General features: G+C 45.9%; 1 protein-coding gene and 1 long non-coding RNA gene across 7 annotated transcripts in view; one reads left to right on the forward strand and one right to left on the reverse strand.

The window, feature by feature from the left end:
• AKT3 (AKT serine/threonine kinase 3) overlaps window positions 1-1990 on the reverse strand; it is a 177926-nt gene extending 175936 nt beyond the window's left edge. For 3 of the 5 annotated variants that reach the window (XR_014174615.1, XR_014174616.1, XM_081944067.1), the window contains exon 1: window positions 1442-1989. The gene's annotated coding sequence lies outside the window, so the exon portion shown is untranslated. Of the gene's footprint in view, window positions 1-1441 lie in introns of all 5 variants that reach the window. The other 2 variants (XM_081944068.1, XM_081944069.1) reach the window with 2 other exon arrangements.
• Window positions 1676-12817, forward strand: part of LOC309387533 — a 72169-nt gene continuing 61027 nt past the window's right edge. For both annotated transcript variants that reach the window (XR_014174617.1, XR_014174618.1), the window contains exon 1: window positions 1676-1810. This is a non-coding gene — a long non-coding RNA (uncharacterized lncRNA). The remainder of the gene's footprint in view (window positions 1811-12817) is intronic.

Below are 12817 nucleotides of genomic sequence, written 5' to 3' on the forward strand. Positions count from 1 at the left end.
GTACTTTATGTTAACTCCTACTAGGGAAGCTATTAACTATTCCACATTAAAAGTTCATAAAGCATTCTGTTTACTTCTAGTAGGAATTTGTAAATTTAATTTAGTCCTCAGATGGTTATTTTGATTAGTCCGGTGTGTACAATTCATATAGCTTTGTGAAATATAAATGTTTGCCTACTTCACCTACTTCATAACTTATATGATTGTATGATTGTATGATTTAAAAGTTTTTTTTTTAAAGTGGAACTTTTAAGCAGCGGCAACAAAAAAGCTTGATGCTATCTCATCAATCCTATATGTCAACTTTATAAGTACATCATTTATAATGTATAAATAATGATAAAATTAAATTTCTGTGAAAGAAACACTAAATTATTTGAGCAGAACACTATGCTATTTTAACTGAAATGACTAACTGAAAAGAAAATCCCATATACAATACTGGAAAAGACTGCACTGAAATTTTCATACTATTTTGAATGTACTAATTTCTTTGAATCGTGGGCTGCATAAAGTGAAGGAAAGCAGTTATCAGACATGCCACAAGGTACATCGATGCCTCTACATGCAAAGCAGTAACCATGGCTGTCCAGCAGACGTGATGTAAACAAGCCAGCTTTGTTTACTTGCATCAGTGGACTTCTGCAAGAAAGAGCAGGCTATCTTTTTGCTTGTCTCTATTATTAGAACGCAGGTTTGTTTTTAACAGGAAGAAAGCGGAAAGGATCCTTCATTAAGTTCATTTTACATTCATTTACGCCTTAGAACAGAATATAAGGCGAGATAAGAACATCTAAGGAGGAAGCACAGCGACCAAAGAGTGTTTCCTGAGGGAGGGAGGGAAGGAGGGAGGGAGGTTGGGCATATGAGAGAAGCGAAACGTGTAACTGTAATGCGCCATCCATTTCAACGGCCTTTCAGCTACAACAAGCATTCCGTACAAATAACCGGGGTGGGCTGCGCGCGCGAGTGTTGTTATGATGCGCCTCGTGGCCAAGCGCACACCTTCTCCCTCCTTCCCTTCCCCCCCCCCCGAGATATATTAATGTTACATAACCCTCCTGCCTCTACAGAAGCCCGGCAGGCCCCGCCAACCGGACACACACACCAGAAGAGGACTTGTGTTTTAAGTCTCAGCTGCTGCACGCGCTGGTTCGAAGTGGAGGAGGAGGAAGAGGAGGAGCTGCGAAAACGAGGCAGCCGCCGCCGCCTGTCACTAGGCGCGTTTAGGATGGTGGCGGGCGGGGGGGGAACGCCGTGTCGGGTCACAGGGAGCGAGAAGAAGGAGCCGGAACAATCGCCTGCCCCCCACCCTCTCCTCACGTGCCCCCAGAGCTATCAGCGCCCAGCCAGTCGCCTCCAACATCCCCCCCCCCAGCCGCCGCCCGTCTTCCCAGCGCCCCCCCCCCGTCTCTGTCAGCGCGGTCGTGAGCCTGCCTACCTGCAGCAAAAGACCAGGGTGGCTGGTGCCGGCCGTTGGCTCGGAAGCGGGTCTCCGGGCAGGGGGGCGCCCACGATCTCTCCTCCCTTGTCCCCCCTGCCGGGGGTGAGTCCTTCACGGCTGCGACGGTCTACCTTGGTTGTGGGTTTGCGAAGGTTTCCACTCCAGCTGGCGCCGCTCTGAGAGATGCAGGCGGGGCGGCGGCTACATCGATAGTGGCTGTCCCGCTATTTAGGGAGGCGGCCGCCCGGGCAGCTCGGCTGCAGCATCCAGGGAGTTAGGAGCGGCGGCAGCTCTTTCCCAACTGAATACACCCGGAGCGGCCCGGGCCCCAGCGCTCGGCTCGATTCCTGCCGCCTCCTTCGCCAGGTTCGTTATTGACTTTGAGGAAAACTCCCGACGTCACTGGCTCCCCCCCCCCCCCCGCCGCCAGTGTCTCCCCCTCCAAGGCGGCAGTGGTGGTGGCGGCAGCAGCAGTAACGTCGGCATCCCCCAGATCTCGCGAGAAGCGCCAGCTTGCGGAATGGAGCGGGGGGTCTGCCAGACGGAGCGAGCAGGGAAAAGGTGGGGGCTGCCAGACAGAGCGAGATCCCGGCGAGCGGCAGGAAGGACGCGGGGAGGGACGGGGGCGGAGGTGAAGGCATGAATGAGAAAGGGAGGCGGCGGGGCTGCTGACCAGTCGACGGATACGTGTATAGCAAGGCGAAGCTTAAAAGCAGCCGGGCGGGTAGGAAGAGTCCAGTCTGCATGATAGGGGATACCTGTCGAAGGTAGGGGACCTATCATGTTGGCGTGCCGCAGTAGGGTTGCTGTTTCGGACTTAGGAAAGTGGGCGAGGGCCTACCAGGCGATTCGCTCTCCGAAACAGGAGTTAGGAAAATAAGTTTGTCTGATGTCAAATTTAAGAATCCCTTCCCAATCAATAACAAAAAGTCAGTAGCCGGCCTTCATTAACTTTGCTTCAGCAACCTTTGCAGGACCGGCCAGCAACAATATTTATGACTTCAAAAATCTCTGTAAACCTAAACCCGCCTGACACAAATGTATCGGTCCTCTTGGATAGGAAGTAACTGTCCACCAGATTTTTCTTTTTTCTCTGATAACATTATATGCCCTCTTTTTCAGACAGGTGAAAATATGCACACAACACAAATACTGGAATAGGCATACATAATTCACTTGTTCCTTGTTGCATTTATTTAAAAACTAATTTCCATCCAGCAAACAAGGTTCTGAAAAAATAAATGCAGTGACAATTCATATTCATACAGTATTTTTCAGGATCTAGGGACACTTGACAAATACTTACTGGATATAGTCAAATAAGGACTTAGCTCTCATCTAATCTAAGCAATTTTGCCCTTCTGTTCTAAATGGATGATATCATTGATGTTACTGGTAACAGTAGTTCATCAGCCTATCAAATGCAGTTTGGGGCCATATGATATTTAGGTTGCTTAATTGGGACACTAGATTATTACAAAATAGATACTTTAATGATGATTGTTGTGATGTATATTAAAAATATTTGTGTTGTATTTGTAATCTTAGTACCATTCTTCTCTATGGTTTTTTATTTATTTACACTATTTCTGTACTGCTGACTGTTGACAAAATGAAGCCTTTTTTCCATTAACCCTTTCTTAATGGATATTAGTTGTTTATTATATGTATTGAACACTGGCATTATTAGGTCCCATTTTAGGCATAAAGTCAGCTGAATGACCTTGGGCCAGCCTAGGAAGGAGGCAACTGCAATTCACTTCTGAAATCTAGCCAAGAAAACCACAGGAACTAATCCAGGCAGTCCCCAGGAGTCAACACCAATGCAGAGGCACCAGCATATTCAGGACACAGTTCTCTACTTCAAGTTCAGATACCAGCTCAAGTTCCATGCTTATTTTCATAAAAGAAAAGAAAATGCAAAAAGCTTATAGTTCTTTAAGATTGAGATATTGAAATGAAAAAAAATCAGCTGACTGTTAGAAGAAATTAAATGAATAGTACAACCAATTATCTAGAGCAGGCTTGCACAACATGCAGCCTGCCAAGTAGTTTTGTATGGCCTGCTGGTATTTTTTAAAACTTCAGTTTACAGTTACCAAAGTCACCATCATATGATTAATAACTGTTTCCTCAATTTAGGGAGTTTAAAGAGATTTACAGATTATTGCTTTAGAAATACTTTAGAAGTATTTTTCGGACTACAAGACGCACCAAGATTTCTAAGAGGTAAGTAAGAAAAAAAGGTTTTTGTCCTCCCCAGCCTCCAGGAGCATTGCAGGCTTCAGCAGGGCTGGGGGAAGGCAAAACCACCCCAATGTTGGAGGAAAATGGCCCATTTATCTCCCATTTTTAGCAAAAATGGGATGCAGGGGCAGGGCTTCGGGGGCCCAAAAATGGCTTTATTCAGTGTATAAGACACACCAACATTTCCACGCTCTTTTAGGGGGGGAGGAAAGGTGCGTCTTATACTCCGAAAAATACAGTAATCAATTTCAAACTTAAATCTGAGAACTGAGGATTATGTTCTTAATTAATTCTCAACCAGAACCCTGATCCTGACAGGTGTTTACATGTACCGTACTTCTTTCTCTTGTTGAATATCCATACATGCTGCTAGTTTATTTTTTACCTGAGAATGTGAAGACTGCATGGATTGTTTTTCTCCATAGTGGGGGGAGTAGTATCCAGGATGGGTTACCTTTGTCCTCGTTGATTGGACTGAGTCCGATAAGTTCTTTAGACCACGCCCTAGTCACCAGGTAATACCCAGTTATCGATTCAGTCCCCAACGGGATGGCTATGTCATCCTGATTTCCTTGAAAAATTGTAAAGAAAGAAAGAAAAACGGGTTTAAAATGCAAACTTGCTTTTCCTCTGAGGTGTGAGTACTTTGGTGGCCAGCAAAACCCCCGGTGGGAGTAGCGCCTATCGCCACTAGCCTGCAAAGGCGGTGAACAGATTTGGCATCTAGGAATAATCCTGAGGCCACTCTCAGCCCTTAAAGCCCGTGAGAAGGAGAAAGAAGCCTCACGAGGTGCTGGCTCACCGATCCTTTAAACAGCAAGGGGAAAAAAAACCGAAACAGCGCCAGAGCACTCTGCCGCTCCCCTCAAGAGTCAAGTGACGAACCGCAGCATTGGAACGTCGCGGAGCACGCGCACTTATCCTAAGACACCAGAGGGGGCGAAGGCAGGTGGGAGAAAGAGATATCTCCACCTGCAGAGAAGGCGCGTGGCAGCCCGAGGGCACAAGCCGCTGTTCAAGCACACCAGAGGAACAGAGCTTTGAATTTTGGCACAAACCGCCAATTTGAACACGTGATCCAAAATGGCGACTGCCATGAATGCAGAGGACACCGGCAGGAGCCAGGTCCTCGTGCCTACAGCCAGCCCCACCAGAGGAGCAGAGACACTCTCACCAGCTCCAGCTAGCAAAGGTACTGCTAAGGGAGAGGGCGGCAAGGCTAAAAGAAAGACCAGGCACCTTGCCCCCAAGGCACCTAAGGAGCCGAGCACTGGTCCCAAACTTACCAAACTGGGCTCCAAATATGAGAATTAGAGGCATAAAGCTTTAGAGTGAATATGCCACAAGGCCAACAACAGAAAGGCCCCGCAGGGGCTGAGATCAGATGAGAGGCTACTGGGGCATTCCTCCCCCAGCAGAGCTATGGAAGAGGATCCCTCCCTTCAAGTGAGGATTCCCTTTGACACCTCGGGGATCTGGGGCACTCTGCAGGGATGGCAATCCCCTCCATGCACCACAGGTCCTTCGCCACAACCTGAGGAAGGGAGCTCAGAGAGGATAGACTCTCCGAGGACGAGGGCCTGCCTCCCTCGAAGCCATCGTGTTCCGAATTGTTCCAGCCCTCCCTATAAAAGTCCTTGCTATTCAAGGCAAAGACAGCGGCTAAGCATGGCAACAGACCTTCAGAACTGCCAGTGCAACCTCAAGGCTTCTCAGCTGAGACCATATTTGAGGAGCAGACCGCTCTAAAACAGGAGGACAAGAAGACACACCTCACCTTGCAGAGGAGCCATCAGGCTGCAGCCTGGGCAGTAAAGGCAGCCACCGCCGCCTCCTTCTTCAATCGGTCTTCACTACTGTGGCTACAGGATCTCCATCAGCCGATCCCGATAACGGATGTCAGGGCTCACCAAGACATCAACAAACTGGTGGCAGCCATCCATTTCTCTTTGGATGCCACCCTAGCAGCAGCCAGATTTGCATCCAGGGCAATCGCCTCCGCTTTAGCATCCCGCAGGTTGCTTTGACTTTGGCAGTGGGAAGGGGACGTATGTCACAAGTGGCGTCAGCACCCTTCACAGGGGGGCTCTTTGGCACAGCTCTGGACTTCTTCCTGATAGAGAACAAGGACAAGCAAAAGATGCTTCCCACTGTGCAAAGAACAGCTCCAGAGCGACTCCCTACCCCAGACGAACCACCGGCCATGGTCAGGACTATGGGTCTTCCTTCTGGGGTCAGGACTCGTTCAGGGGTCGGATTTTGGGTATTCAGGGTTTCGCCAGTACCAGAGGGGCTACCCCAACAGGCAGAGATACCCCCCCAGAGAGGCAACAGAGGGGCAGGCAGCAGAAGTGGCCCTTTCGAGGGGGCAGAGGAGGAGGCGGTGGGTGCTCCTTCTGCAAGAACTAACCCTAGACCCGGCTCTCTTCCCATCAGGGGGCGCTTGGCGTATTTCGCCCACCGCTGGAACTTGTCTACCTCTGATGCGTGGGTTCAGTTCACCATCCGTTCTGGTCTCTCTCTCGAGTTCCGCTCCAGTCCCCCAAGTTTCTTCCAGACATGTCCTATTTCAAATAACCCGATCTGGAGGCAACTGATGCAGGAAGCCATTCAACACCTATTGGACATCAGGGCTATCCAGCCGGTGCCTTTAGACCAACAGGATCAGGGTTGTATTCACAAAAAGTATTCCATGCTTTTCGTGATCCCCAGGGCCTCGGGTGGCTGGAGAGTGATCCTAGACCTGAAGAGGCTAAACTGGCTCATTCGCTACCGGAGGTTCAAAATGCATTCGCTGCACTCTATTCTAGAAGGGATTAGACAGGGGGATTTCCTCAGTTCCATAGACCTCAAGGAGGCCTACCTCCATACACCCATAAACCCAGATCACTGTAAATATCTCAGGTTCTGCTACCTAGGGTACCACTTCCAATATCGGACTTTACCATTTGGGCTGTCTTCTGCCCCCGAGTTTTCACGAAGGTAATGGCGGCATTGGCGGAATATCTAGGGTTACAATCTATTTGTATCCAATGCTATCTAGATGACCTGTTGTTACAATCATCATCCTTTAAAGGTGCCCTATGTGATTTAGACATCACCATGTCAGCCCTAAGAGAGCACGGATTTTCGGTCAATCTGGCCAAAAGTCATCTGCACCCCTCCACTAGGCTGATTCATTTAGGGACCGTACTGTGTCAAGTACGGTGTCCCTGTCAGCCGATAGGCAACGCAATCTCGAGCTGGTTTCCCAGGTATACAGGGAGCGGAGAGTGTCCCTAGCTACGTTGTCCAGGTTGCTAGGCACGATGGTGTCAGCCATTGGCATTGTCCCTTGAGCACGCCTTCACACTAGAGATCTCCAATGGTTCCTTTTGCCATTCCAGTGAAGGCGCATGACCAAGGTCCTCCTACCAGCAGACGTATCCCGCTCCCTGATATGGTGGACATCCCCAGCATTAACAAAAGGGGAAGTATTCAGAACACCAGACCGGGTGATGGTCACTACAGACGCCAGTCTATTTGGATGGGGAGCCGACCTGGGGTCCCAGATGGCGCAGGGACAATGGAGCTGGGTGGAATTGGCTCACAACATAAACTGGTTAGAACTCAGGGCAGTCCGCTTAGCCCTCATAGCTCTGTCAAGGGGTGTCACATCCTGATACTCACAGACAATATAACTGTCAGGCCTGTAGTTATGTTCTTTTTAGGATCTTTGGCCTGCCACACTTTCTTATAATTTCCTATACTGTTTCATTAGTGTAGTAGTTGGGCGGGGGGAATAGAAAGGAGTAGGATTGTGGAATGTATGTTGACATTCTTTTATAGAAGCCAAGGTCATCTTTTGTCTCCGTACCTCGACACCTGACCAGAAGCAGAGGGGTGTAGATGCCAGCGTGGAAGATGATGATTGGAACATGTGATGGATTTGTGGGTGTGGGGATAGATCATGAACTTTCAACTGGGTGGAATCCCAGGATGTACATCAGAGTTGGAATTTTCCATAGAGGTGCTAACTTGCCTGTAGAATAAATTGGACCTTTAAGGATGTTTTGCCTTGGACAATGATTTATTTCTGCATGGTATTTAGAACCCTAACATTATTCCAACTCTCACCTTTAAAATAATTCACTAGCACCCTCCCCCTTTCAAGGGTGGAGGGGCTGGTGAAGGAAGAGCTGGTGATGGGGGTCGCTGCATTCCCAACGCTGACCGGGACAGCGTAAATATCAGCGAAGAAATAATGAGAAGCTTTTGGTGATAAGAAGCTGAGTGCCGGAACTTCAAAGGCAATGGAATGCTGCTTCCAGTTTAATTGCATCTGGAGGAATGCAGGAGGAGAAACGACAAGAGGAAGGAAAGTCTCAGACCAAACTTCTTCAGCAAAACGTGAGTGCATGCTCCCCCTCCTTCCCCCCAGAGTGGAAGCAAGGCTTGGAGAAAAAGAAAAGAAAAAAAACCCTAGAACGGAGGCTTGGGCTCCTTCCAGACGGCAATAAATGAAATGGCTTATTACCCTGCAACTAACTGGGAGAAAGATTCCCTTTCAAAATGGGAATTTCAACCGAGGCAGGAAGAAGGGATTTCGCCAGCATCTTTCACTTGCAAGCCACCACAAATGGGGCTGCAATCAGTAAATGAAGCAAAACCAGATTGGGTTTTCTTCCCAGATTTTGGATGGAAGAGATGCTACTGGCCACCTCCTTTGCCATCAGCATGGGGAAATGCTCCAAGCCAGCAGAGGGCACCTACTTGGTCCATAACTCCTCCAACCCAGCAGGAGGGTCCTTGGCACAATCACCCCCCTAGCCAGCCATCATTGGTTGAGCTGCAACCTGTGAAGCAGGCAACCCCGGGATGGGTCTTAGCCCCAAGTCATGGATGGGAGGGATGCCAGTGGGCACCTGCCCTCCCTCAGCAGATGGCACCATGGCAGAAAGCTGGGCAGTGGCCAACCGAGGGATTGACCTCCCCACTGGTTCCAGTCTCCCCTGCAAGGCCCAAAAAGGTTCTTACCAGACCTTCCTACAGAGAAGAAATCTCCATGGAAGAAGGGATTACCAAACAGATGCCTGCAGTGTGGATGGCGGGAAAATGTGCACCTGCAAGGCCCCAAGTGGTTCTTACCAGACCTTCCTACAGAGAAGAAATCTCCATGGAAGAAGGTATTATCAAAGGGAGGCCTGCGGGATGGATGGCGGGAAAATGTGCGCCTGCAAAGGCCCAAGTGGTTCTTACCCCACCTTCTTACAGAGTAGCAATCACCAACATGGAAGAAGGGATTACCAAAGCCAGGCCTGCAAGATGGGAAGCGGGACAAGGTGCATCTGCAAATGCCCAAAAGGTTCTTACCCCACCTTCCTACAGAGAAGCAATCTCCACCATGGAAGAAGGGTTTACCAAGGGGGCAGCTGCAAGTTGGAGAGCAAGGCAGTGTGATGAAACGGTTCCTAAGTTTAGAGATGTAACTAGGTTCCATTCGTCGTGGGGGCCAATTAAATGCCACCATTGTTGTCAACTTGGCCACAGAGCGTCAGAGTGCTTGGCCCCAATGCCACAAACGGGCGCACCAACCACCACGGCGGTAAAGAGAGGGTCCCAGATGCCACCACAGAAGACTCATCTGGGCCAACAATCTCCGGAGGAGGATCCCCAACTTAAGGTGACAAAGAGCCCAACTAAGGGGGAGGCCTCGGAGGGGGGAAAGCCTAAACGACCTCTGGAAGAGGATCCCCAACTTATGGTGACGAAGAGTCCTACCAAGGGGGAGGCCTCGGAGGAGGGAATTGCCAAAGAACAAATGTGTATACCAATCGCCATGGTGGTAAAGAGAGGGCCCCAGATGCCAGCACAGAAAAGTCATCTGGGCCAGAAGCCTCTGGAAGAGGATCCCCAACTTAAGGTGACGAAGTGTCCTTCCAAGGGGGAGGCCTCGGAAGAGGAAAAGGGCAAACAATCTCCGGAGGAGGATCCCCAACTTAAGGTGACAAAGAGTCCTACCAAGGGGTAGATATATAGCAATTGAACTTGATACAGACTTTGGTCCTATTTTGGTGGTAGGAATATATGCACCTAACCAACAACAAGAAAGCTTTTATAAGATGCTCCATTTAAAAATTTTAGATTGGAATTTTAAGAGTATTCTAATAATGGGAGATTGGAATGGAGTGATTTCTCCAAGGATAGATAAGAGTACAAAGACTAAATTCACTACCAAATTACCAAAGGCTTTTTTTGACTTACAAGACGACTTGAAACTAAAAGATGTTTGGAGGACACAACATCCAAATGAGATGGATTTTTCTTTCTACTCAGATAGACATAAATCCTTTTCAAGGATTGATTTTTTTTTTACTAACACTGGATTTACTTCCTAAAGCTAAGAAAACGAAGATATTCTCCAGGACACTAACTGATCATAGCCCGGTGTGGTTACAAATTGAGTTAGGGAAGAGGCCAAGAAGGTCTTGGAGAGTAAATGAAAATTTATTTAGATATGAAAAAAATGTTGATAAACTTAAAAAACACATGAAGGAATTTTTCAGTTTTAATATGAATAAGGGTACTCCCATTGAAACAGTTTGGGATGCAAGTAAAGCTTACATGCGTGGGGTCCTGATACATATGAATTTCAAACATAAACAAATTAGACAGAAAAGGAGAATGGAATTGGAAGATGAAATAAAAAGTAAGGAACAGTTACTTATAGTAAACCCGAAAGACGAGGTGCTCCAGATGGCGCTAAAGCTGTTGAAAGATCAATTTCAAATGCTTATAGCAGAACAAACAGCAACTAACTTACAATTTGCTAAACATAACACCTTTGCTAATGCTAATAAACCTGGTAGGTGGTTGGCTTATACTTTGAGAAAGAATACGAATGACAGAATTATTGATAGAATTGAGTATGGAGGGAAGACGGTATATCAACAAGATTTGATTAAAAAATCATTTGTGGACTATTATGCTAATCTATATGTACAGGATAATATACAGAACAAGTCAGTATATGATTTTTTGGAAGGAAAAAGGGTTACTAAAATATCTGTGCTTCAAAAGGCAAATTTGGAACATCTGATAACTGCTGATGAGATTACTTTAGCTATAAATCAACTTAAACTAGCTAAGGCTCCAGGGACTGATGGTTTGACTGCAATGTACTATAAAACTTTACAACTGGAAATGATTGAATATCTTACACAACTATTTTGTAATATACAGCAAGGAAGTAAAATACCCTCCTCATGGAAAGCGGCTTTTATCTCATTGATACCTAAAGACAAAGAGGGCCCTAAGAAACCAGAGGATTACAGGCCGATATCTCTTCTGAACACAGATTATAAAATATTTGCTAAGGTACTAGCCAACAGATTGATGCCGGTTATCCAAGAGATTATTCATCATGATCAAGCAGGATTTATTGAAGGCAGACACATGAAGGAGAATGTAAGGCAACTCATAGATTTAATTGACTATCTTGATAAGAATAAGCAGATCTCTGCAGTGCTGGTCTTCTTGGATGCAGAGAAGGCCTTCGATCGAGTGAATTGGAATTTTCTAACCAAGACTTTGGAAAAGATGGATATGGGACCACGATTTCGGCAGGCGATTGGAGCAATTTATCAGCAACAAAATGCACAACTTATTATTAATGGAAATTTGTCAACAACTTTCGAGATACAAAAAGGCACAAGACAAGGTTGCCCATTATCCCCATTGTTATTTATTTTAACTTTGGAAGTCTTGTTGAACGCAATTCAGGACTCAAAATCCTTAGATGGCATAGCTATCAGGCAAAAGGAATACAGAACTAGAGCATTTGCCGATGATCTGGTTGTTACCCTTTCACATCCTTTGAAGTCAATAATCCAGATGAAAAATATCATAGTAGAATTTGGCATGGTGTCTGGATTTAGACTAAATCAAAACAAAACGAAAATGATGGTTAAAAACATGACAGAGACTCAAAGAAAGAGACTTGTAAGTTTAGCAGGTTTTGAAATAGTCTCCAAAGTCAAATATTTAGGAATGCAAATTACAGAATCAAATACAAAACTTTTCTTAAATAACTATGAAGTGTTGTGGCAAAAGATACAGAAAGATCTTGAAGTGTGGAAAAAGTTACAATTATCTTTGCTTGGAAGGATCTCAGCAATTAAAATGAACATTCTACCTAGATTTATCCTTTTATTCCAGATGATACCGGTGCTTAAATCAGATAAAACTTTGTTAAATTGGCAAACAACATTAAATAAATTTGTTTGGAAGGAGAAAAAACCGAGAGTAAAGATGAAGATTATGCAAGATACTCGTGAATGAGGCGGTCTTAGACTCCCAAACCTTCGATTGTACTATGAAGCTGCAGTACTAACGCATGTAGCAGATTGATTTGGGAAAACAAAAATAGATTTGCTGAATATAGAAGGCCATGATCTTGTTCTGGGATGGCATGCATATCTTTTTATGAAGATAGGGTGGATAAAGTGTTTAACAATCATGTTCTCCGAAGTGCCTTGATGAGAATATGGAAGAAGCACCGGCCCAATTGGGATTATAAAATACCGCTTTGGTTGGATCTTGCAGACACCATGGGGATTATGAATATTAAGTCACTCGGGGGTTGTTTATATAAAGATGTGCTTATTGCTGATGGGGACGAATGGAAGTTAAAAACTTTGGAACAACTGTTGGAAGAAGGAATTATTTTAAATTGGTTACATTACATACAGCTGCAGAAGAGATGGGAAGAAGATCGTAGGGTCGGTTTTATGGATAAAGAAGTGGAACTGATCAAGCAGATAAAAGAGACTGGCCCAAAACAAGTTAAAAGAATATATAATGTACTGTTAGAAAGAGATTCAGAAAGTGAACTGATTAAGGATTGTATGATTAAATGGGCTCAGAATTTTGGTGAAGTGGTCATGTTGGAAACATGGGAAAAAATATGGGTTCAGAATGTTAAATTTACACAGTCACAGAATTTAAGGGAGAACTTTTATAAAATGTTTTACAGATGGTATTTAGAGCCTAAAAAATTATCATGCATGTACCCAAATGTTCAACCAAAATGTTGGAGATGCGGGTGACTAGATGCTACCTTTTTTCATGTATGGTGGACTTGCAACA

This window comes from Natrix helvetica, assembly GCF_964273705.1.
Source record: "Natrix helvetica genome assembly, chromosome: 2".
Classification (NCBI taxonomy): Eukaryota; Metazoa; Chordata; class Lepidosauria; order Squamata; family Natricidae; genus Natrix; species Natrix helvetica.